At 36.6% G+C, this 24451-nt stretch overlaps 1 long non-coding RNA gene across 1 annotated transcript in view; it reads left to right on the top strand.

Moving 5' to 3' along the window:
* Positions 1 to 24242, top strand: part of LOC107316438 — a 29302-nt gene extending 5060 nt beyond the window's left edge. Inside the window, exons 2-3 of the long non-coding RNA XR_004308043.1 lie at positions 16954 to 17049; positions 24152 to 24242. This is a non-coding gene — a long non-coding RNA (uncharacterized LOC107316438). The remainder of the gene's footprint in view (positions 1 to 16953; positions 17050 to 24151) is intronic.
* Positions 24243 to 24451: the final 209 nt, after the last annotated feature.

Below are 24451 nucleotides of genomic sequence, written 5' to 3'. Positions count from 1 at the left end.
AAAATTATTGGAATAGTTAGATCAAAATGCTGGGTAGTTACTCAGAAAACTATTTTCATATTGTCTCTTGTTTTGTGCTTTGATGGCACATATGTAATTGTAAAAGCCATGATGTACAACTTTGCATAGGTAGATAGATTTTTGGATATGGTCAAGTTGTTAAGCAGTGAAATTCATAGAATCATAGAATCACCAAGGTTGGAAAAGACCTAAAAGATTATCCAGCCCAACCGCACACCTATTACTAATAGCTCCCACTAAACCATGTCCCTCAACACAACATCCAGTCTTTATTCCTAGATCCAGTTTTAAATTCCTAGAGTATGAGACAGGTTTCTGCATTGGATATTTTGTATCTTTAGAGAACCATAGGAAAGTGAATCTAAGGCATCAGCTAACCAGGCTAAAGTAAATGAAACAGAATCACAGAATGACCCGGGTTGGAAGGGACCTCAAGGATCATGTAGTTCCAACCCCCCTGCCTAGCAGGGCCACCAAACATACATCTTTATTAGATCAGGTTGCCCAGGGCCCCGTCCAACCTGGTCTTGAACACCTCCAAGGACGGGGCGTCCACAACCTCCCTGGGCAGCCTGTTCCAGGGCCTAACCACTCTCCTAGTGAAGAACTTCCCCCTAACATCCAACCTAAATCTTCCCTCTTTTAACTTAAAACCATTTCCCCGTGTCCTGCTATTGTATTGTGAAACGCTTCACAGCTCCCTGATAGTTAAGTATAGACTTTCCTCATTATGGTTTCATGATCTTTCATGGCTTGAATTTGGCCTCCCATATCTCTTTTAGATTAGTTGGCAAGTCAAACTCAGCATACACTGAAACCACTAACAGAAGCATAGCTGCGTATTTATGGTTGTTATTAGCTATCAGTGTACTGTGTAAATGCTGTTCTCTGATTTTGTGGTGGAGAGACAAATATCATTCCCTTTTTCAAAATACTCATATGTAAAAAGCCATGGGAGACAGTAGTAGTACAACAATAGGGTCATTTTTTCTGGATAATCGCTAAGAACATGACAGGTTAGGGGATTGTGTACATTCTTGGCTCATTTATTCACTTCTGAGCACACAGATCCAGGATGAGGAGTGCATTTTTGGCAATGCTTGTGGAAAAAAAAGCCACCATACACAGGGTTACTGAAATGGTTAAGCCTCCCCTTCTTAGGGCAGAAGAGGATGTGACTCAAAAGATTATGTGTTTCATGTTTGGTGATAAAATAGATTCAGGAAGGCTTTTCCAGATTTAAAGAGGTTCATAAATGTTAGATGACTGGAAAGGCTTTGTTTCAGTTACTGGTAAATTATTGTGATGCAAGAAAGATTATAGAAATTTCTGCATTCAATCTTGTGCAGAAACCTTAACCACCTTGCTCCTTCTTATTCTTAGAGAACTGATTTTAAGTTATTTGTTTGAAAACCATTAATTCTTAAAAAAAAATACACACCCTTTCTTGCATGTCTGCATTAACGTTCTGTACTTTTATTGTGTTATGTGGTCTGCATTATCTGTCTGTAGGCATCTATGAGGCTTGGATATTCATGAAAATCTCATCATGCAGCAATAAATGGATTTGAAATGTTGTGCATCTGGCAGCAATTCAAGACTTTAGAACTTCAACACACAGCTGAGAGGGTTTACAATGCTATGGCAATGCCTTTTCTCTTTCATGCCTTCATGTTTCAGTCTTCTAAGATCATTTTTTTACATGAGTTTTCTTAGAGCTAAAATAAGAGTGTGCTTATAAATGCAGCATTTTCGGGGAAGAAGTGATTTTGAAGGCAGCAGCATGTGTTCATTGAGAAATACAGCTTCAACTAATGCAACCACAAGAAAAAAATATTGACACATTGCTGATATGTGTACAAATATCAGGAAACTATATGCAGTCCTTATGAAGAACAGTATTATGGTGGCCCAGTTTCTCCCTTTCTCTGAAAAAGAATGCAGCTTATTTTCTCTCAGGTTTGTTGACTTTAATCTTCCCTTGAAAATCCTGATCAAAGTAAGGGAAAGAGACAGAGAGGGAGAAAAAACCTCTTGGGCACTACGCTGCTGGCAAAAAAATGCCTTACACTTAAGTAATTTTGGTTTGTAGTTACTGAATATTTAAGGAGAGATTGTACCCTCACTTGTTTTTTTTTACTGTTGTTACTGAGTACAACAGAGTTCACACATCAAATGTAGAGTATCATAAGAACTTGACACAATGTAAGCTATAGTTCATTTTGTATTTACTCTTGGGAACTCTGAATAAAGGTCAGCACAGGCTTCATTGTGCCTCCCTTGTGGGGTTTCCCACAGTTCTCTTTTTCCCACACTTGAATGAATTGATCCAGTACTTGCTTATGATAGTCATGGTGTTTTATATTTAAGATATTACGTGTTTTTCTTTTAACTTGAATGTGATGCAGACACATAGCTGGCATCCCATGAGATACTGTAGTTATTAGGCCTTATTTCTCTCAGTGAACTGAGGACTTCTCTCTTTTCTCCTCTTGTTTGGAAACACTTTTCCTTACATTTGTAGTTGATTCGCCACTGAGAAATGTCTCAACAGTGGTTTTTCTTAAGGAAGCAGCCCAAACATGCAGTTTAATCAGAACATCTTTCTTGTGACTAAGACACTCAAAATATGAGAGCAGGCACAACCTTTTCCCTGTGAACTGTAAACTGCAACTTCATTTACCTCCACTTAGCTTACTTGTTCTGATCTTGGTCCCTAGCTGAAAGATGTGAACAACAATAAGGAAACCTTATTTTGACAGGGGTTACAAACAGGACTCAGACAGAAGGAAACATTTCTGTTTTTAAACTTCTGTTTACAGCATCAAGCATAATATTTTGTAGCTTTTGCTTTACCAAGCAGGGAAATCCTAGTTCTTTTTTGCATGTGTGAGAGTTTAAAATATTCTGTTAGATTTATATAGATCTTAAAAACAGCTGGTAATAATAAAAAAAAACTTCTTGTAGGTCACAGTCTTTGTCTTGTAAACTCTTTGCAATGTTCTTCAGCTGTTCAAATGACTTACCTTTTCCTGCTAAGGAGTTACTTCATAAGCTCAGAGGAGCAGGTATCATAAAACACTAGGTAGCCTGAGCATAAAAGAATTATCTTGGGAACATCTTTTAAATGTATCTACTAGTTTTACTTACAGTCTTACATACATCAACTGTTAAGAAACGAACAACTCTGAAAGTTAAGTAGGAATTTACTTTGTATATCTTTCAAGGTGAACGTGTATTTCAGTTGGAAATGGGCCTAAATGCCATCTGCAAATCTTGAAGAATGACTTTCTCTGTTGGAGATTGTTACTCTGTGATATGAATAGTGTGTTTATCCCAGACAGGTGGGTGTGGTAAGAGACCAGATGGAGGCTGTCAGCTGTTGCTTTTCTTTTGTAGCTATTGTTTTCAAGTTGCCTTTCTGTGGTTTGTGTACAGGCAGAGCTTCTCTTGCATCATGGAGTCTTGTTAATCTCAGGCGAGATTTGTTTGTGATATAATTTGACCAATGAACAAAATAGCCTGATAGCATCACAATTAAATATTTAGTTTAGAATACAGATACCCATTGAATTTCTATTGACATGAAAGCAGTGTTATCCTGTGGTTAAATAAACCAACAGAGGTTTAGAATATAATATGAATATCACTGAGTAAAAGTATAAAAATAAAACAGGGTATTTCTACTGCCATTACTGTAAGTAAAATGTGTAACATTGAAGAGGAGAATGCACATAGTTCTCTTGAGGCCAGAGATGTTGGTTTAGTTTTTTTTAGAGAAGGCTGCTGCTGAAGACATTGCACTTTCCTTATGTTCTAGCTGCTGTGCGTTTGAAGAGTTTATCTCAATTTCTCAGGTGAAACAGTTCAATTTTTTTGTAACTTTATCTGACTTGAGAGCTAAGTCCCCATCTCACTTTTAAGAGGGTTCTCATGAGAGGTAGATCCTGAAGGACTTTAACTGACAACGAGTAATACCTTGTCAGGTTTGTTCAACTTCAACATAATCTTTTCTGAACTGTGACCAATACTACATTTTTGTTAGTTGTAGCCTTATTCTATAGAACTCATGTTTGCAAACACTTTCTGAACACATTTGTGGCTTCTGCTTGAATGATAAAGCACAAAAGAAAGCAAGCAAATGGGAACTAAAAGAATTCTATAGGTTGTATTTGCCAAGAAAGGCCCAAGAGAGTCTGTGTTTGTACTTAAGATTTGTTTTGCTTTTAACCTCTCAAATTATACCTTTCAGAACCATTCTTCAGCTGCATTCTATAGACCAGATCCTAAAGGATAGAAATTGTTTTACTACATCATCTGTTCATTCTAGCTGGTCTTCCCCAACTATGGTTTGCTGTGTGTGTAATAATACACCTTGACTCCTTGCTACTGAAGTATGCCTGTTTTTTTTTTGTTTTTTTTTTTTTGTTGTTGTTGTTTTGTTGGTTTTGTTTTTTTTCTTCAAAAGCTTTCTGATCTCTTAATTAATCTTTCTGTTAGGTCTTCTCAAGACCTTTGATAACTTTGACTTAGTAATAATTTTTTTGTTCTTTACTTCTGCCTCTGTGTTCTTGTCTTGATGATCTCCCCTCAGCTTGAGCAACCATTTAGTTTCAAAATATCTTCAAAATGTATTATAAAAAATCATTAAGATTTAAGATCCTGACTATCTTAGTGTAGATATGATTCAGCTTTGCCAGATTATCATAGATACTTAGAAACAAAGGTACTCTCTGATGTAATCTATTTGATGAACTTTTTCTTGCTAACCAAATATGGTGTGGTGCACAGATTTTTTGAAGTGATAGCATCTACTGAAGTACAGTTCAGTGTACCAGTGAATACACAATGTTTTAAATTCTTTCCTAGGGAACATTAACAGTAGCTGGGGTGTTATGGAATAAGCTGGGTTCAGAACATATTAAGTTTAATGAGGGTATATATGAGCTGAAGGTCTACTGTTTTCAAGTATTTAGGTATATTTATATTATATATTCATATTTAGGTATATACAACATATATATATTTATATTTAATTGTGTTGTAAGCTGAAATACTTTTTAAAAAGAGTCAGTTGAGCAATCAGGATATCCCCTTTCAAAAAGATGTTTGTAAGAAATTGTTAGAAAAATTAACAACTGCTGATAGTTACTGTAAAACAGAACTTCCATACAGAAATAGAATGGCTTGGGTTGGATGGAGTCTTCAAGCACATAGGGTTCCACCCCTCCTGCTGTGGGCAGGGTTGCTACCCACCAGCTCAGGCTGCCCAGAGCACCATCCAGCCTGGCCTCAAACACCTCCAGCAACGGAGCATCCACAGTTTCTCTGGGCAGCAGTGCCAGTGCCTTACCAGCCCTAAGATAATACGTTTATTTCTAATCCCTGATTTAAATCTCCCTTCATTTAGGTTAAAATAGCTTCTCCTGGTCTTATCACTATCAGAATGTGCAACAATTTAGTGCCCCTTCTGTGTATAAGCTCCCTTTAAATACTTGATGGCTACATTGTGGTCTTCCTGAAGATTCTTCTTCTCCAAGCTGAACAAACCCAGCTCCCCCAGCCTTTCTTCGTAGGAGAGACACTTCAGCCCTCCGTTTATTAAATGTCATTGCAATTAATGGTAACTAAAATTCACAACTGAAAAAAACACAGCCTGACTCAAATGAAATCTACTCAACACTTGAAAAACTCCATTTGAGAAGTGCACAAAGGCTTTTTTTTGAAAATGTGCAGACCGAGCAGCTGCCTCTATGTAAAGATGAACTCATTGTTGAGACCTTTGTCAAAAATGGGTCTCAACATATTATACAAAACATCAGAAAAAACAAGTTTTGCTGTAGCCTGGCATGTCATGTTCAGTACAGCTCAGGCGGCAATATAGTAGCTGTAGTATGATTTCTTTTTTCATTTTTTTCTTTAAATAAGTGTTGGTAAAATGATCTTTTACATTTAAGTTTTAAGAAAAATCACCAAACAGCTCATTATTGTTAAGCCCAGAAATTTTGAATCCAGTATCACCATCTGTGCTTTTTATCTGACACAATTACAGATGACTGAGTTAAAGATGTCTTAACGCCTGTGTGAGTTTTAAGTTCAGATGTTAGATACACCAGTGTAAGCCAGATCTTCCTTTCTAAAATAGAATATGAGCGAGAAAAGGACTAGAGCTGCTGCTTCTGTAGCTTGTTGCTGTTGACTGTAAAGGCGTACCCTCCAAATGTGGGAAGTGAATGTCTTCCTCGTGAAAGTAGGCTTGAATGCTGTGATAACCTTAATTTTCCCCATAGAACAATTTGATTTTTAATTTTTTTAATTTTTTTTATTTATTTATTTTTTTTTTTCATATATTTGCTACACAAACACTGTAGGCCTTAGTGAAAATGGAGTTAAAATCTTGGAGAGGAAGCTTTGATGCTCGCATGATTCAGTTTTGTTAACTGCTGAGCTTTGGCTGGTACCATAAATCAAGTATCCACGCAAAGAAAAATCCCTACACAATTCAGAAGGAAGTGGGATATGATAAGCTCCTGTTTACAGTCAGAATAGCTTCCTTTCAATCCTTCTTCTTTTGGGAACAGAAACATTTTCCTAAGGTATTTGACAAATTAGTATGTACTGAATGTATTTTATATATATTAGTTCCTTTTGTGATGAAGCATAAGCACTTTTACTGGAGACTGGGGCGCTTGTTGTGCTAAGCAGAGTTCAAAACAAGTTGAAAAAGCTGGGCTGGCTTTGAAGACTCAGTTTTAATTACCAGACACAGAAAGGAAAGAGCTTTTCCTTCCTGTCTAAAGCTCCAATTGTGGGATACTTCATGCTGGACTGTAAATCTGCCTAAAGGATGCAACTGAAAGAGCTGCTTTTTTTATGAAGAACAACAAAATATGATATGGCTACAAAGTGTGAAAATGAATTTTCAGAAAAAGTAAAGTTGCTGTAGGCTTGTACGTAGTTGTTTTGCTACATTTAAACATGGAACTCATCACAGCTTTTGTATCAAAGCTCTAAGTATTAAACTGAAGGTAGGTCATTATAATCCAAACAGAAATATATAGGTTAGTCAATAAGACACAGCTTTACTGCTGCCAGTGCCATTTCCTAGTAGTAATGGATCACTTAGGATCTCCATTCTCATGCCACATGGAGCACATGAGTTAGTAATCTGTGTGTAAGAGAAAGGATATCTGGCATATGGACTGATAAGGAAGGAATTAAGTGGCCAAGACAGCAAGTCAGCCCATTTGTTCCAGGAGCAGAACACAGAAGGTTTTTAAGCTTTTGCATTTTGTTGAAACTAATGTCTTAAAAAACTTAGCAACTCCAGATTTTCTCATTGCCAGCTATAGATAAGCTTAGTGACTTTACTTGGTCTCTTACCAGTTTAGCCTTCTCTGTTTAAACACAGCTTTGGGAAATAAGAAGGAATGGGTAGAATTAATAGGCTTGCTGTTTAGTTGTCAAAGTACAAAGTCAGAGCTCTACATAAAGGCATGAAAAGTTGCGAGAAGCATCTATATACTTTCTGCAGAGCTTTTATTGTTTTTCAGCCCACCGAAACTGCTATGCCCGCCTCTGTAATTTATGTGATTCTGACTAATACGAGCACATCAAATTTTCCTTCAAATTACTACTGCCCAGTGTTAGATGTGATCATAAAATACATGTCTTTATTTGTAGCCTGGATTTTAGAAATCCCCACAGACCAATTGAGGAAGTGTAAAGAGACCAACCCGAAATGTCCTGGGAGAATTTCCAAAAAAAGCAAAGAAGCAAGAAATAGAAATCAAAATAAGATCTTTAAATGTCTCTGCCCTCAATTCTTACAACAACTTCCCTTTCAACTTCCTCACAAAAACGTACTGTTGTCATTTTGGTAGTTTGCAGCTACTGTAGATTGAAAAGCATTTCGGACCACCATTAGAGACTCAGTCCAGCCTTTCTTCCAACTCTTTTGTTTTTTATTATTATTAAGTGTCTATGTTCAACTTCCTAGTGAACAGAGGACTTAAAAAGTGGAAAGAAAGTTAAGCATTTAGTGGGATTAGTCAAGCTATTTGTATTTAGCTACTCTTTTAACTGTTTTACTAAGGACTAGTCTATATATTCTATATTTGCTCTTAATGTGTCTCTGGTAGTGCTGTTGCAGGTGAATGTTTGCATGTACAGAATTAACAGTGCTGCAGTGTGACTGCTTAGAAGACTGACCTCAGTGATTTCACTATTTAACAACAAACTTCTTGAGTATTTTAAGTCCTTTCCTATTCTTAAAAGCTATTATTACTTTATGGTGCATATTAGCACTAAGGACACAGTGCTACATTTTGGCCTGATGGTGATGGTGCCCTACTTTTAGACCTACTGGTGAAATCCCTGTTGGTTCAACAGTATTGGAGAATACCTACCTACAGCTGTTATTTACACTGTTTTAGTATACTGATATTTGGATGCAATGCAAGTGAATATTAGTTGTATCGTGATTAGTACAGTTACGCTTTCTGTTTTTAGAGCCCTCAATTTTGCATACAGTGGAAATTCAAGCAGGTTGGTAATACCTCTGTAAAGATAAAGCATAGTGTAAATTTCTGATGCATTTATATAGCAGATGAGACCCATATGAATATTCTTTTATTAGATTCAGATTAGTCTTAGTCCTGCAAATCTGAAATAAAGAGTATTATGGAATAGTTTTCAAAGATTGGTGCTCTCACTAGTGCTCATTTTTCTGCAAGGTTGCAATGCTTGACACAATGTGTGACACAAAAATGGAATCTGGATTACAACCATGAAAGACACTTCAGTGAGTTCTTTTCAGACTAAACATGGATATGATTAAGCCCTGAAACCATTTAAATGAAGATGATTGAATCTCACACAGTGAATGGTTAACCTAGATATTGCTTCCATCTCCCTGGCTCAGGGACACATTTTCTTTCCCTCTACGCATCCTTCTGAAGCAGGAATCAACATTACAGTTACATCAACACCTGCTTCTCTCTGTGACTTTTTGTCTTCTTTCTTCTCCCCGGTCTAACACAGCTGCCAACAACTGTTTGTGTCAGGACAGAATAGAGATGAGGAGGCTTTTTACTGTTGGAAGCTTTTGGCTGCTAGTAGAGCTTTCACTGCTCGAGCAGCTGTTCCTTATAATCCCTGGGGTAAAGTCAGAAATATGGAAGGAAGCCAGCTGGACTGCTTGAATTTGGGTGTCTTTCACTTAAACTTATTGCATTATACTTCATAAGAGGTTGAAGCAGTTTTTAAGAACAAGCTATTGATTGCCAACACATGACCAGAAAGTAATTTCTAAACTGCCAGTTTTCATTGTTTCTTCACATGTATCTTTTTTTTTCCCATTTGAGTTTTTAAACATAACTGCAAGTAGAATATTTTAATAGCTTATTTAATTTGCTTTTTCTATACCAACGTAAAGTTCATATATTAGTATCACTAAGTATCTTAAAATGTCCCTTTAATTTACCGATCGTGTCCAATTAAAATGTGCTTCTGGAATACTGTAAAGGAGAGCATATCTGCAGCATTTAGTGAATTTAAGGTTGTACCCCTTCTCCCTTTTTACTGTTTAATCTTAAGCTAAGGAGCAAATAAGAACTGTGAGCCTTTTCCAGCAAACTAATAACAACTGATATCAAGATAATGCTTATCATATAAAATAAGCTGTAGCTGTATACTACAGCTATATTAATATAAAACAGGGAATAATTTATGTCTCTATTCTAACATATGAGATAGATGAACAGAACAAAAATGTAGTTTTCCTTATTGGTTGCTTTAGCATTATCTGTTCAAGCTTTGGTTAATTTTTCAAAGGAGCTTGAAAATACAAATAAAATTCAAAATTGGCTAATTGCATTTTGAAACAGTCCACACAAACTGTTTTCTTAATAATCTTTTGTATTGTGAATTTCCAGGATCAAAAAAAGGCATGAATGGCATTTGCCCCTGTTTTCTTCCCTGCAGACATATGCACATCTGGAGTGTCTTAGAAAAAAAAGTCACTGCTAATTGCTAAAGTGAACAGATTTGGTCTAAAGTTAGTGCTGGCAAACTTTGCCATGAGATTTGTTTGTCTTTGAGGCTGCATTTATGAAGAACCTTGAAATATTTGTACCAAATGCACAAAGAAAAAGCATTGTTATAGCTCACTATGCTTACCTGTGGATTCTGTTTCCTTCTGATACATTTATTTTCTAAAAAGTGTGGAAAACAGTGCAGTTCATGCTCCATGTTTTGGAACTGTTTTTCAGCAAAACACAATTTGCAGCACATCGGAAGTACAACAAATGTGTTTTTCATGTTTACTTTGACTGAGAATTAGGAGTGTAGTTCTGCAAGCTGAAAATTGCCCTTCTTTGAAGAGCGTGAGTCTCCTACGGCAGCAGACTTTGAGTGCATGTCATGTTTTTTAGTTCCAAGTATTTGATTCTGTATGGCTGACTGCTTCAGAATGGGATTCTTCATACGTGTTTTCTCCATACACCCCTAGTGACCTGTTTGAGAACTTTGTATCTACGTTCTCAACACTGTGCAGATTTGCCACTTATTTCTACTTTCACTAAGACATTCATAAGGGCTGACAACAAGTAGATGATTTACAGTACTAAGACAAAAATATGCAAATTTTCTTAGCACTCTGCTAAGAGAAAGATAGAGCACTATGAGCATCCCTGAAGGGACTTAGGGGCAGAGATAAGAGAATGGTGAGAAGTGACTGTCAGCTGACCTGAGGCAAGTACCTGCAGCTGTATCTGAAGCAATTGCAGATAGCAGAAGTTATCATCTTCCTCAGGTACTACTCTCTGCTTGTTCTTTGACCCAAATCATTTCAGTGTATTTGTGCTGTTTATTGAAACGATATGTTCTAAAACGAATGAAGTCACATAGTTTTCCCACATCCTCCCTGGTTGTTTTTGAGGAAATTTTGTGTTGTAAATTAAAAATTAAAGATGATTGCTAAGGATACCAGGATTAAATGTGCTTTTTAGCATCTTTATCAGTGACACTGGAATGGAGTGCACCTCTACCAAGTTGGGAGATGACATCAAGCTGTGTGATAGAACAGAAGAAAATCATGCCAAAGGGCCCTGAACAAGCTTGAGTACTGGGCACACATGAACCTAATGATGTTCAACAAGGCCAAATGAGATATGCTGCACTAGATATAGGACTAATCCAACTATACATACAAACTGGAAAATAACTTAGAGAGCAGCCCTACAGAGAAAAACTTGTGGGTCCTTATGGATGAAATTAGTGAACATGAGCCAGAATTGTGCTTGCAGCCTTAATGGCCAACAGTATTCTGCACTGCTTCAATAGAGGGGTGGCCAGCTGGGAGAGGAAAGTGAGTGCCCTCGCTTGCTCTGTCCTCATGAGGCTCCACCTGAAGTATTCCATTCAGGCCTAGGGCTCCCAACACAGAAAAGATGCAACTGTGCCCAAGGATGGGGGTTGCTTTTATCCAGTCTTGAAGGTCCCTCCCAATCCAAGCCATTCTTTGTTTTATATGATGTAATTTAATCAAACCAGCCAGTTTTAAATGGCATTTGTACTAAATTCTGTATTGTTATTTAGCTTTATTGATTTATACTCCCTGTAAAAGGCAATTCATGGAAAATTGGCTTAAAAAGGCAGCCATCTTTATTTTGCTCTTATAGCAGTAATTGTCAACTGACTTCTTTGTCATTTATTGCATTGAAGATTATTCCTAACAATTAATGGAATCAGATTTCTTTCCATAGTTCTTTCAAAAAACCATTGTCTTAATAATGTCAGTCATTTTAGTTATAATACTACTATTTTTTTTTCCAAAGCAGATTTTACCATAGACAAATGTTATAGACCTAGCATATGCCGTTCCTTGTAACTTCAACATTTTCAAGCTATTTGTTTGTTTAAGCCTAGCATAGCAAGAGTGAATCTGTAAATGCAAAAAACCCACAGGGTGTACCACTTATTGCACAAGATATCAAGTCACACAGTGTCTTTCTGGTTTGATTTCCTAACTAAATAATGCAACTTCACATTCACAAGCACAAACAAAGTTGGCTTGGTTTGGGAGTTTTTATGCTGACAAGATTCTAGAGCAGATATCTTGTAATGCGAGCAAGATCTTTTAAGTATGCCATGAATAAATTATGATTCTGCATCTAACTACACAGAAAAAAAGTTATTAAAAAAAGGAACACAGCAGTGATATTAATTTGACCAACTACCCAGAGAATGAAGTCATCAAAAATCAGTCTGTTGCAGTGGATGTTCAGTAACTTTTGGCTTGACCTGTTTCTTCAACTGCAAGAGTGACTGTTTTAACAAACAGTTGAAATTCAGAAAAATGTAAACCAAAGAAGAGAGAACTTACTTCCATTTTAATTTAAATGATTTAAAAAGAGATCTGTTACTTAAATGAGAAACACAGTTATGAAACTATGGGCACAGATATTTAAGTAATAAGATAAAATATTTAAACCAACATTTCTCTTTGCAATATTTTTTAATTTAGATGTATGGGTCTAGATTGTATTTTTGTTTAAGTACAAATTTTACTGCCAGCTTTTGGTTCTTTCTGTCTAAGTAAGTGACTTAAGGTTTGTATGAATGTCAGGAAAACAAAACTTTCATTTAAATAAGTCACTTATGATTTAAATAATCACAGGCCCACATAATCTGCAATTGTTTGAGAAGGTGTTTTATATGCCCTAGAGCTTTCCTCAAAACGAAACACTTCTTTAAAAATGAATCCTATCTGATCAAACCCCACCCAGTTTTGTAAAGTTGCTGTAGAGTTGTATTGTAAAAAGAAGTACTAATTAAAGCTATGCCCTCGGATGCAAAACTATCTCCTAACCCTGAAAGCATGGAACAATGAGTGATAGGAAAGAAGCTACTTATTTTGTTGTGTGGGACTCATACACAGAGAAAGGAAAAACCTCATGAGGAGGCTTTCCATGTACTTCAGGCTGAAAAGGAACAGAAAGGATTCCATGCTCAAAGGATAAAATTGCACATTTAACTGAGCTGCTTGAAGGGTCTTCTTCCCTCCATGTTACCAAGTAGAGATTTCTATAAATCTACTAATGTCAAAAAATACTATGAATTCTGCTTATGATTACTTTAAAATTCAGGTGCGTTCACTCTGTAGTTTTATCTATTATATCTTCTAGAGTCTCTGCTGCTTTTATTCCACAACTAACTAATGTGGGAAATGAAACAAATTATTAATTAACTACTCTGGTGTGAAAAACAATAAATTAAAACCACTAAGATCACATTAATTCTTGTCTGGAAATGGGTCATTGTGGTCTACTCCTGCAATTCATTCTTTAAGTGGATGGAATTTGTACTGTTTTATCACTTGTTGTTATAAGTAATTAAAAGCTACTATATGGTAGAAATAATATAAGTATGGTATTGTATGTTTAAAAAAAAAAAAAAAGAAAAAAGAAAGAAAGAAAGAAAAAGCACTCATCCACTCTGAAGCCTTCAAGATAAGTACTCCGCACAAAAACACCATAAAGAAGCAACATCCAGAGGTAAAAGCTACCTTAGTCATGGTCAGCCCTTGAATGGGATCTGGGAGAGGTGGAGTCCAGCTCCACCCGTTCTGGGAGCACAGTTTAATTACCTTCACTTGTGCTCCTGCAGCTGACTCATTGCTTGTGTCTGATGGTTAGTTAGAAATTCATGCTGTGATTGGCCGTTTTTCTTATAATTATGTAGTTCATTAAGGCTGGAAGTTGTTTCTTTTGGTATTATGGGTTTGTTTTATTCAAAACTCAGGTAAGTTTTTCAATATGTATTTGGTGGATGGTTTTATTGGTGATTTTTTATTTTATTTATTTTTTATTTTTTTTTTGTAGTTGTTTTGCAAAGCTGGTAGTTATGATTTCTGTGGAGCAACTTCCCGGTTGTACCAAAGAAACTGTAAACTAGAACAGAGCAAACAGTATCTATGGTAAATAAGATATGTTTGGTATTTTTTTATCAGTATAAAGATTTTCTACTTTCAAAATAGTTTTGCTTTTCCATTTCACGCTTATGGTTAAAAATAATGTAATCATCTTGTAGTTAAAAGCCAACTGAATTGCCAGGGAGACAAAAATTAGAAGTGCTTTCTGTAGGCTAGTTAAGAAATAAACTAGCCTGGGAATGTCTGGGTATATTTTTTGGCAAATTTATATGTGTAAACACAATACATTCAGTTTTAACTATCAAACTTTTATTTTTGTGAAGTTATCTTAGAATAATTATTATTGTAAGTTCCATTGTTGGTCTTTATTTACACATTTGTTTCAATTTGATATGTGGTTTTTTTTCCTATTATTTTAGATACCATATAAAAATGAGGCTTAGAATCATTAGTTTTGAAGACTGTGTTACTGTGCAGGAAGGATACTTTAATTGAATGCATGCTTGTTCCCCTGGAATGTCTGTCAGTCCTTGTTGTTGTAAACCAGCTGTTAATTTGTCTGGGTAGGGCCCAGTGAGGGAATTCAGTGGTTGTCTCGATCTAATCAGAACCACTAGAGCGATCATTTTAGTAATAGTTTTAGAACATGAACAAATATATCTTATTTGGAAGATGTTGAATAGGTTACTGTGATCCTAGTAGTGTAAAATATGCTTACAAATTCAAGTTTAGATCATCAGTGGATTTGGCCTTTATGTTTACAAATTTTTATTCTCAAATTTATGGTGACACTTAGTCAAAATTTAAGTAACAAATACAAAGAACAGTAATGCATCTTGTTAAAATCTTATGTCTTTTTTAATTAGTAAATTGTGGTTGGAATCTCATACTAAGAAATATTAGAACTGAATGCTGGTGCCTGTATTTGATACAAACAGAGCTGTGTGTTTTGAATATACCAGATCTATCCATGGTCAGGAATAGTACACATTCAAAGTGAAAGGGCTGTAATACATAGAAGTGCATTTTCCCTATTATGTAATCTTAGAGGCTGGTTTTATCTTTGCATTGTATTGCATTGAGAGGGGAGAAATAAGGATGCATGTGAATGGATGGGATGGACTGGGAAATAAAGAAAAAAAAAACTTGGGAATCATGACTAATCGTGTATATTATTTCACTTTCTTTCAAGGGTAGGAATATTACACCTAAATGGAACATTTTGCCATTTGAAGTGTGTTTTTTTTACCATTCTACATATTTTCTTCAAGTTAGTATCAACTCCCTATGAATATTAAGAAAAAAGTTTCTTGTTTTATATTATATTTTTTTGTGAATTCCAATGGAATTATTTAAACAGAGTTGGTTTAACTACAGATTTATAGAAGACTTAATCATATGACTTCTCATTAAAAAGGAATTTAGTTTCACAAGTATCTTGAATGCCTATTAGTCAACCTGACCACACTTCTTGTGTGGTTATACTGTCTCACATGAAGTGAAGAGAAGCAAAATTATTTCAGAAAATTGAGGACTTCATTGTGAGACTGTCTTGCTTATAGCCTCGTCTTAGGGAGATGCTGTTAGTGACATCAGTCTCACATTTCCAGTATCACGTCTGGCTTTTTCGTAGTTGAAGTAACTAATCCCTTTCTCCTTTCTAACTCTCTCTTCTCTCTCTCTCTCTTTTTTTTTTTTTTTTCTCTTATTTTGTTGTTTATGTTTTGTCTGTGCAACCTCTGACCTTTATTTAAGCTTATCATTTTCTTCACAGTATCACTATGGAATTCCGGACTGATCATTGCTATATGAACCACTGTAACCATTTCTGAATCTTGTATTGGTTTGTGGGACCAGAGAGCTCTGTGCCTTTTGGAGTTCAGCCTTACTTACAATTAATTTTTGTAATAATTTACTGGCTGTTGACTTCCAATGAGGAATTAATAGTTCATTATGATATGTACAGTGCAAATGAAAAAGTAACTTGATATCTGAAGATATAGCCATAAGAAATGGATACATTCCCATCTGAGGACTGATAAGGACAAAGAAGTAAGCTGGCTTCCAACCAGATGGAATAATGATTTCAGTACTTACAGACATAAACCTCATTACGCCTCATAGCTTCTACGCTCGTGTAAAATCTTTCTTTGCCACAGTAGGAGAATTGCCAGCTTTGCAGACGTTACCTTCTGTGACCTCGAGTTTTACTCCAGAAAATAAATTTTTACTTCTTGGATGTTCTCTTCAGAGTTGTAGTAGTTTACGAAGAACTTATGCTGAGGATTTTTGTCCTTTGGGGAAGAAATGTTGTCTCTCAGAAATTTGAGTTATGTTGTGCAGACAAAACTAATGATGTTATAAAACATAATTAATCATGCAGAACTTGATTGATGCAGTATGTTCTGAAAGTTCTCGTCTTATTATTCATAACTATCTTCTTTCAAAAAGCAATGAAATGTTCTGACTGTATGGTTTCCTTTCTGGGAAGAAGCTTTTTGCGTCTTGCAACAGTTTTCTTAAAAACCCTTTATACACTTAACAATAGCACAAAAGCAATACGTTGTGATTTAGAATTTTTTGAAGTATGCCAGTAATGCTGTCTGCATTAAGAGGCATGATGAACTGCAAGGAAGATGAGATTTTTTTCATTGTGTCTATACAGTGTAATAAATCCTGGCAGATTTGTACACAGCTCTTTAGTGTTAATATCACGTAATGAATTCTTGGTAAATAGAGATGGCTGTTACATCTTATGCTAGAGGTATATGAGTTATTATGAAGTCCTGTAATTTTAATTTCTTTCATTACCATGTTTTATCTTTGCTCTTTGGGTTTTGAAATTCATATGGCTTTGGTAACAGTTAGAGGGAGCCTGGTTAGATCCAAATGTTTTAATTTCTGGATTTTCTTTAGAAACTGTTCTGAATTTGTCTTTTGCCTGGAGAATATTCATTTATTTATTCATTTGTTTGTTTGTTTCGTTGGTTGTTTTTCAGAGCCTGAGAGGAAGAGGGGAGTTCAGGCTCAGTTTTAACCATAAACATACTGTGCAGGGTACCAAAGGAACAAAGCCTGGCTAACTAAAGGCTATGGTGAGTGGTTTGCTTTGATGTTTCAATGTTAGTCTCTCAGGAATGATTGTTCGTATTCTGTTGACGAAGGCGTTTTTAATGTTTTTGTGGAAATCTATCTATCATGTCTAGTACTGTGGACTGTATTTTCTATGTGCCAGTTTATTTTGTAGAAAACCATCAGAATGGCTACCATTATCACACTCAAAACAACAATGTATTTTCTGAATTACTCAATCCCAGTTGTCTCTTCCTTGGATATCTGTCTTCACTCATAGTATACTAATATCTAAGTGCTGTAATATTTTAGTTAATGTTGTATGAGATTTCAGTTTTACAATGTAGCGAATATAACCATGTCTTATGAAGACCTAGACTATTAACACAGTACAGAGCCATCCTCAGATCCCCAGGCAGTACTGCTAAATTTTCATATGTAAAGAAATAGCCATTTGAAATAACTATCTTGAGTACTGAAAATGATCCCATTGTGTTGTCACAACATTGCAGTAGGAGTAATTAGCACTACTTCTGACATTAAGATGAGTTTTCTGCCTCTGAGTATGCAATTTGAATGTCTGGATGGTGCTGTCCTGAAAGTATGAGCAGTGGTTCCATGAAAGGTCAAGACATCGAGGGGATGAACTTGCTTTAATGTGCATTTGAACTATGCAGAAGGGAAGCATATTTACCAAGAGCACAGAAGCACTCTAACATAATAAAGTTAGTATTCTAGACCTTGCTTGACTGACTCAGGTACCCAATCTGCAAGCTCGGTACTACTCTCTGTGTGTGCCTGAGGAGTTATACAAAAGAATATATCCAATATATCCATTTGTCCTGCTTGTTCTCTTTACTTACTGGGTGGTGTGAAGAATATACTGCAGATCATATTACTATGTGGTTCTTTGGGCTTTTGTGGTTTCCTAGTGCTAAATGGCTTGTCTGTAAAAGTAAACAATGCCAGGATTTTCAAGAATTCCAGCTTAAACACATGGGAGTTGGGTGGAACATTTCCTCTGTTGTATGTCATGTAGTTTAACGGTCAGCTTTGATGGTGTTCAGGCTCCATTTTTGCTATTAAAGCAATGAAGCAATGCGCTGGTTCAGTTTCCAGCTACAGTAAGAAACTTCTTTCCAAACTTGTAGGAGTTTAGAAAAATAGGATTGGAAGGGCCCAAGAAATAATCTAGGTTACCCTCTTGATGAAATCTGCTCGCTCCACAGTCTTTCTGACAGTAGTAAAAATTACTAGGTAATAGCCTGAACCAGACTGGCATATGAAAACGTGACTTATATTCTGGGTGAAATTTTGCTTTATGCAGAAACAAGCATAGAGCACCTGATTATCTTTTAGAAACTTAAGTAAGTAAATTGACTAACACAATTCTGTTTGATCATGTAGGTGGAGATAGCTGCTAGTGTGAAAGTTTACATGCAGAGAGGAATGAAAATACAGTGGGAAAAAGCCTTTTGTAATTTAGCTCGCAGCATGTACTGTCTAACTTAGTATTTTTTTTGTCTAGTGGATTAAATTTCCTTTACCTCTTATTTCATGTATTTTCACTCTGCAGTTAGTATAGCAAGTTGAACTGAGGTTAAATGTAAGAATGCTTAGCCTATAGCTGGTCATCATTAAGAGAACTGAGATTTAAAGCTGCTCAGTCTCTTGGATTTTCAAGTAAATGAACCAGTGCTTCAAATTTTCCTAATTAAGGATAGCTTAAAAGAGCTAGGAACAGGTAATTTCTGAAAGCATATGCTGCAGACCAACTTGGAACTGTATTCAGAGGATTTGAACAGTGCTTATTTTTAAGCCTGTTTCAGTCTGTGCTATGTCATTTTACAGACTATAACTAGGGGTTGCAAGTATAACAATTGTTTCTCTATAATCAGGAAACAATGCCACTGAAGATGCTTCAGTTGTCAAGAGAATCAATCTAATATACAAAAAGATAATGATAACGGTCCTGAATGAATAGGAATGAAGGCTGATGTGAATGATTAAAATAACCTTCACTCTTGTACATTTGACAGTTGTGCCAATTGAAGATCTATGCAGCACGTCTAGTTTGAAACAGTATTTGTATTTTCCTAGATATACTAGGAACATATATCAAAGGTCTTGTTCTCCAGCACCAATAACAGATGTTTACATTTGTTCCAGAAGTAAGATGATTGCTTCTGGGGGGATATGTAGCAACAGAAGTTTTCAACTGTATAAATGAAGGGTATTTTTTTTTTTCCAATATGAGTGTACATAAGCACATTTCTGCTTTTGCCTTTTTCAGCACTGAAGTTTTTCTTTGTATTTTGGACTTAAAAATGTTATTAATATATTTTAATTCATGCATAGCTTGGAGTGTAATTTATTTTGATCTGTATCATGGTTAGATCTTAATTATATGTTTAATAATAAAATAATGCTCATTAGAGGCAGAAAAGGCCTTCTCCGAGGAGCTGGCACTCTGATCAATAACAGATATCATTTTTCATAACAAATTGCAGAGTTTATAAACAGAGCTTTGAATAAGAAACTCCTTCCTCACACTCCTCACAAAGGAATGCAACTGCCTTAATGGAACATGTCAAAACCCCAGTTTTATGTCTGAATAACCACAGCATCTTTGGCTATAAACATCTTAAAGCTTTTTTCTATAAGTACTGTTAGATGAAAATTACCAGAATATACAGATTATCATAAGGTCTATAATTCTTCATTAGAAACAACTTGAAATACTTCCTTCCTGAGCTGATGTGCAGGTAGAATCAACGAGTAACCGAGGCATTGCTCTTGAAGCACGAGTCAGAGCTGGTAAGATACTGCACTTGCTGTAAGAACTGAAGTTGGACGCTACATCTCCTATGATGTCAAGAAATAAAATCTATCTTAAATTGTACTGAAGCTGTATGGAATTTATTGAGTTCATACATCATCTTAACCATCTGGTTTCCTTAAATATTGGGGCTCTTTATTTGTTATTTTAGTTATTTTGTTATTTACTCTCCTGAATGCAAGTGACTGTGAAGTCCAAGCTTTTCAGCGTGTTGCTGACTGCAGTCCTATGAGTACATCATTCCTGTTGAAGTTCTTTGGAGCTGACAAAAGCTGGAGTAGAAGTTATCATGGATACTCATTTCAGAATTGAAATGCAATGAATAATAGAAAATGCAGTGTACTGTGCAATTTACAGGAGGGAGGCAAGGCTGTTTAATATATTATACATGGTGTGATATCAAGAAACAACAGTTCAAATGCTGTTGTGACCAGTTTGTTACAAATAATAACCAACTGGGAAGATGAGGAAGGAAGAGCGGCGACTAACGAGTATTAGGGTGATGGAGAGGGAAAGGGGACAATAGTAAACGTAGGAAGAAAGCAAGAATTGCATAAAGTGGGGATAGTCACCACCTGGATGCAGCAGCATCCTGTCACATGTCGTTCCATTGGTCCAAGGCAAAAGCACAGAGGAGAGCAGCAGCAGAGTGACCAGCCCCAAACAGCAAGCTGGTCAGTGCCGAGCAGGTGGTAGAGGAAGTAGCAGGGTCTCACAGAGCAGGACTGGGAGAGTCTGTTGGAAGCAGCAGAGCAGCAGCGAGGGATCTGAAGCCAGAATCTGAAGCCAGAAACCTTTTTGTTCTTCAGCATGCAGGTGTCAGGTCGTGAGGAATCTGATGTCAGAAAACCTTCTTGTTCACATTGTGAGGAATCTGATGTCAGAAAACCTAACTTCATGGTTGCTGATTGTAGTTTTGTGCTCTTTTTACTTGTCTACTCACATTCCTTGTTGCTGGGGTACGAGCCTTGTGCAGCACCCCCTGAGATGGCCATCTTCATCCATATAAACCCACACAAAAACCACTTCACGGCCATTCATCTGCAGCTTATCTCTCCCATTCCTTGCCCCTGGCCGTGTCCATCTGTGTCCCTCAGACGAAGGATTTCACAACCTTTGACCAGGATTTGCTTGGACTTGTCCGTCCTCAGCAAACTTAGAGACAATAGAGCGAAAATCACGGCCTCTAACAGCACCCTGTGACTCAAAGTTTGCTTAAGAAGTGGTACACTGATGATCCACGATAGTGAGAAAAAGATATAAAGCATAATGGTAAAGGAGGGAGAGGGGGGGAATCAAATGTTTCATACAATCATTACAAAAAATTTCCTGATGTGCTGGACTTGTCCTTAGTTTACAAAGTTCAGAGAGGATACAACATTTTATGTAAAACATAGAAGCATACAAGAAGCAAGAGTTGCAGCAGCACACAATATCATCTTGCCACAGACTCCACTCCGTGATTCTTCAGGAGTGGTGACATGAATATTTCATAATGAATAGAAAGGTGAAAAGCGACAACCGTACATCTAACAACAACCATGCATTTACCAATACCAAATAAAGAGGTACAACGTTACCACCCACATCAACACAAAACACCATGCTATTGCAACCAACATACAAAAGTAATCAAGAGGTATATTCAGTATTCCGGCACGGTCACATCTTCAGTATTTCTGTCACAAAACACAAATTGCTAAGAGCTCTTTCTGCATTCAGTCCAAGTCCACAGGAGTATTCTGTAAAGTAAAACAAGACACCAACTTGCCCTTTTTTGGGCTTTGTTAATATGGTTCCACTGGATTGTGACTCACAGGGATAACCGGCAAGATTGCTGGAGCCTCGGGACAGAAGTTGTTAAATAGTGGATTGTGTTTCCTTTTGTTGTGACCTTTGTAATGCATGCACCCTTCGTGGCCCACCCGCTCACCTCCCACTAACCAGGGGGGGGGTGTGGGGGGGGAGGCAAAGGCATTGTCTCTCATGGAGAACCTTCTCTTGTTGCCCCTGGTCTTGTCCATCTGTGTTCCTCATGCAAAAGATTGCTCGACCCTTGCCCAGGACTTACTTGGACTTGTCCATCCTTAGCAAACTTGGAGGCAGTAGTGCAAAAGCATGGCATCTTGCAGTGCTTCATGGAGGATTCCTAAAGGAAGACTAGAAAGAATTTCAACTTAATGTGAAGTACATGGAAGGCAGCTGTGGCAAATGGAAGTCAGTTAGCATTAATGTTGCTAATGAATATGTACAGACTAAAATCTCCTCTAATAGGCATGGAGAAATGCAGGGAAGAGCTCTATTTCCTTATGGCATATGGTTAAAAGAGGAGAGGAACAAGTGTAGTTACTGGAATAACTGATGCATGTTATAAGCTCACTGAGTGCTGGAGAGAATTACGTTTGGAGCAGCCCTTGTATACTAATAGTTCTCTACATTCTCTTACTTGAATATCTCACTTTTACACACCATAATTAAAAAACAGAGACATTCAGTAATATTCTTATGTTGATCTTATTTAGGAAAAGAAATACAGAAGAGAAAGAACTAACAGAAAAGAAGTACATTTAAAATATCTGATGGGCATTCATTTTGATGAGGGCTTGCAACCAGCAGATCACTTGAATGTAGAAGACGTTTAAGTCAGTTTTGAATCTATTAGGCATAATTAGATATTACATTGGTTATTCGAGTTGTGAGAAAAGTGAAAAAGAGCATGTGAGTAAGCTTGATAGAGAGAGGTATTCTCTGGCTGAGGACCCTCCATGTTCTTCCCCTCATCTCCTCCCTCATCTGCTTTGGGGAAGAGAAAATGCATGTCACACATAAAAAGCTGACCACAGCAAATGGCAGAGGCAGAGGAAGTGCCCTGACACACTAAGTGTTACATTGGATAACAGTTTTACAGTTTGCCATTGTAATGTGGTGTGCATCTCACTGCCTCATCTGAACCGGACTGTTAAGCCATAGAAGAGCTTCATCTACCTTCAGTGCAGCCTTCCCAGTCAATACCCAGCCTTCCCTTCAATATCGCTAGAAAATGCCTTTCACAGTAAATTAATGTCTGAGAAGAGCATTAGATGCTTTTAAAGGAGGAAGAGAATGAGTATGCTAGGCAGAAAAGGAAGTAAAGTGCCTGTACCTGTAAAGTGTGATCATTGGTTCCTATAAAATAATAAAATGAACTAAATGTTCAGTGATGGATGGCAGAGCTTTTGTTCCAGCATGCGTACCTCAACAAAGTAAGCTGTCTACCACTAACTAGAGTTCTGTGCATGTGTGCTGATATAAATAGAAATATGCTAAAATAGCATAGTTTGACATGTTGGTATAAAAGTTTCACTTTTTGGGTGTTTTCAGTGAATTCAGCTTCCATTATGACAACCTGACAAACTATTTCCCCTAGACTGTCAAATTTTGCAGTAGTAAAAAATGAGCAAAACGAACCTCTGGGAAAACTGAAAGCATGTGATTTTGTCTACCTTCTGTTAAGAGGAAAGCTTTCATTTGTAAGAAAGAAACATCGAAAATATTTCTTAGTATCTTATTTAAAGTTTAGCTCCAAATGTTTAAAATAAAGGTGCACCCATTTTTGCTTTTATGCTTATAAGTACATGTCTGTGTTGAGACTAGTACTGCTACATCCTATATTTCTCATAAAATTCTAGAGGATACAGCCTTGATGAGTGTAGCTGCATAGTAGCAAAGAGATGAGAAGGAGCTCAGAAACAGTAAATTTATCTTGCTTTTTAGGAAGATGAACCTTTGAGTGTCCAACTTACACATTCTCATAGTTTTTGTGCAAATACATAGAAACCCTGAGAAATGTGGTAGATATTTCCCATTCCTCAGTTTTTGTTTTATTTGTGGTAAACCACATACAAACCTCTCTTTTATTATTTGCCATAGTGGTTTTTCATTTCCGGACAAAGAAAAATTGGGCTAAGGTTTGGAGTGCTTTGTTGGCCCTATTGTTTTTTGTTTGTTTGCTTGGGGATACATATGGTATGGTTTAATGGCCTTTTATTCATAGCATATCTTAAAAAAGACATATAAACTCAGTATTGCTTTACTTTTGAAGCTCTAACATAACGTTATTTTATGGTTACCCAGCATTTTCAATAGTGGAGCCCTATGATGAGGATTACATTGTGAGATGCTCTGCTGATGGCCACCTGTGTAGTCTCAGGTTTTTGGTGTTAACGATAACGAGCTGTTGCCACAGTGATAGATAGAATGCACCTGTGTCAGAATAGGGTTTATTCAGGCTGTTTTTTCCCCACCAGTGGCAAATAAAAGATGCCAGCAGGATGAGATGTCATGGTTCTGTTCTGCAGATCATTCCAAGTGAACTGCTATTAACACCATGTGAAGGGTAAGTTTGTATTTTTTTGTTTTTGTAATTGGTTTTTTTCAGCTTAATTTTAGTAAGAGAATTTGCTTGTTGTTTTTATTCTGGTGAATCAAGATTAACTCTTGCTTGCTGTTGTACAATTGAATTTCTTTGTCTCTTCTATGTGTTTGAGAAACTATGCTTGTTGAGATGATGTTCTCTTGTGTGTAGTTTTAAATTTATTGTTCTGTGG

Source organism: Coturnix japonica, chromosome 7, assembly GCF_001577835.2.
Source record: "Coturnix japonica isolate 7356 chromosome 7, Coturnix japonica 2.1, whole genome shotgun sequence".
NCBI classification, from domain to species: domain Eukaryota; kingdom Metazoa; phylum Chordata; class Aves; order Galliformes; family Phasianidae; genus Coturnix; species Coturnix japonica.
This window is presented reverse-complemented; position numbering and strand designations above follow the sequence as displayed.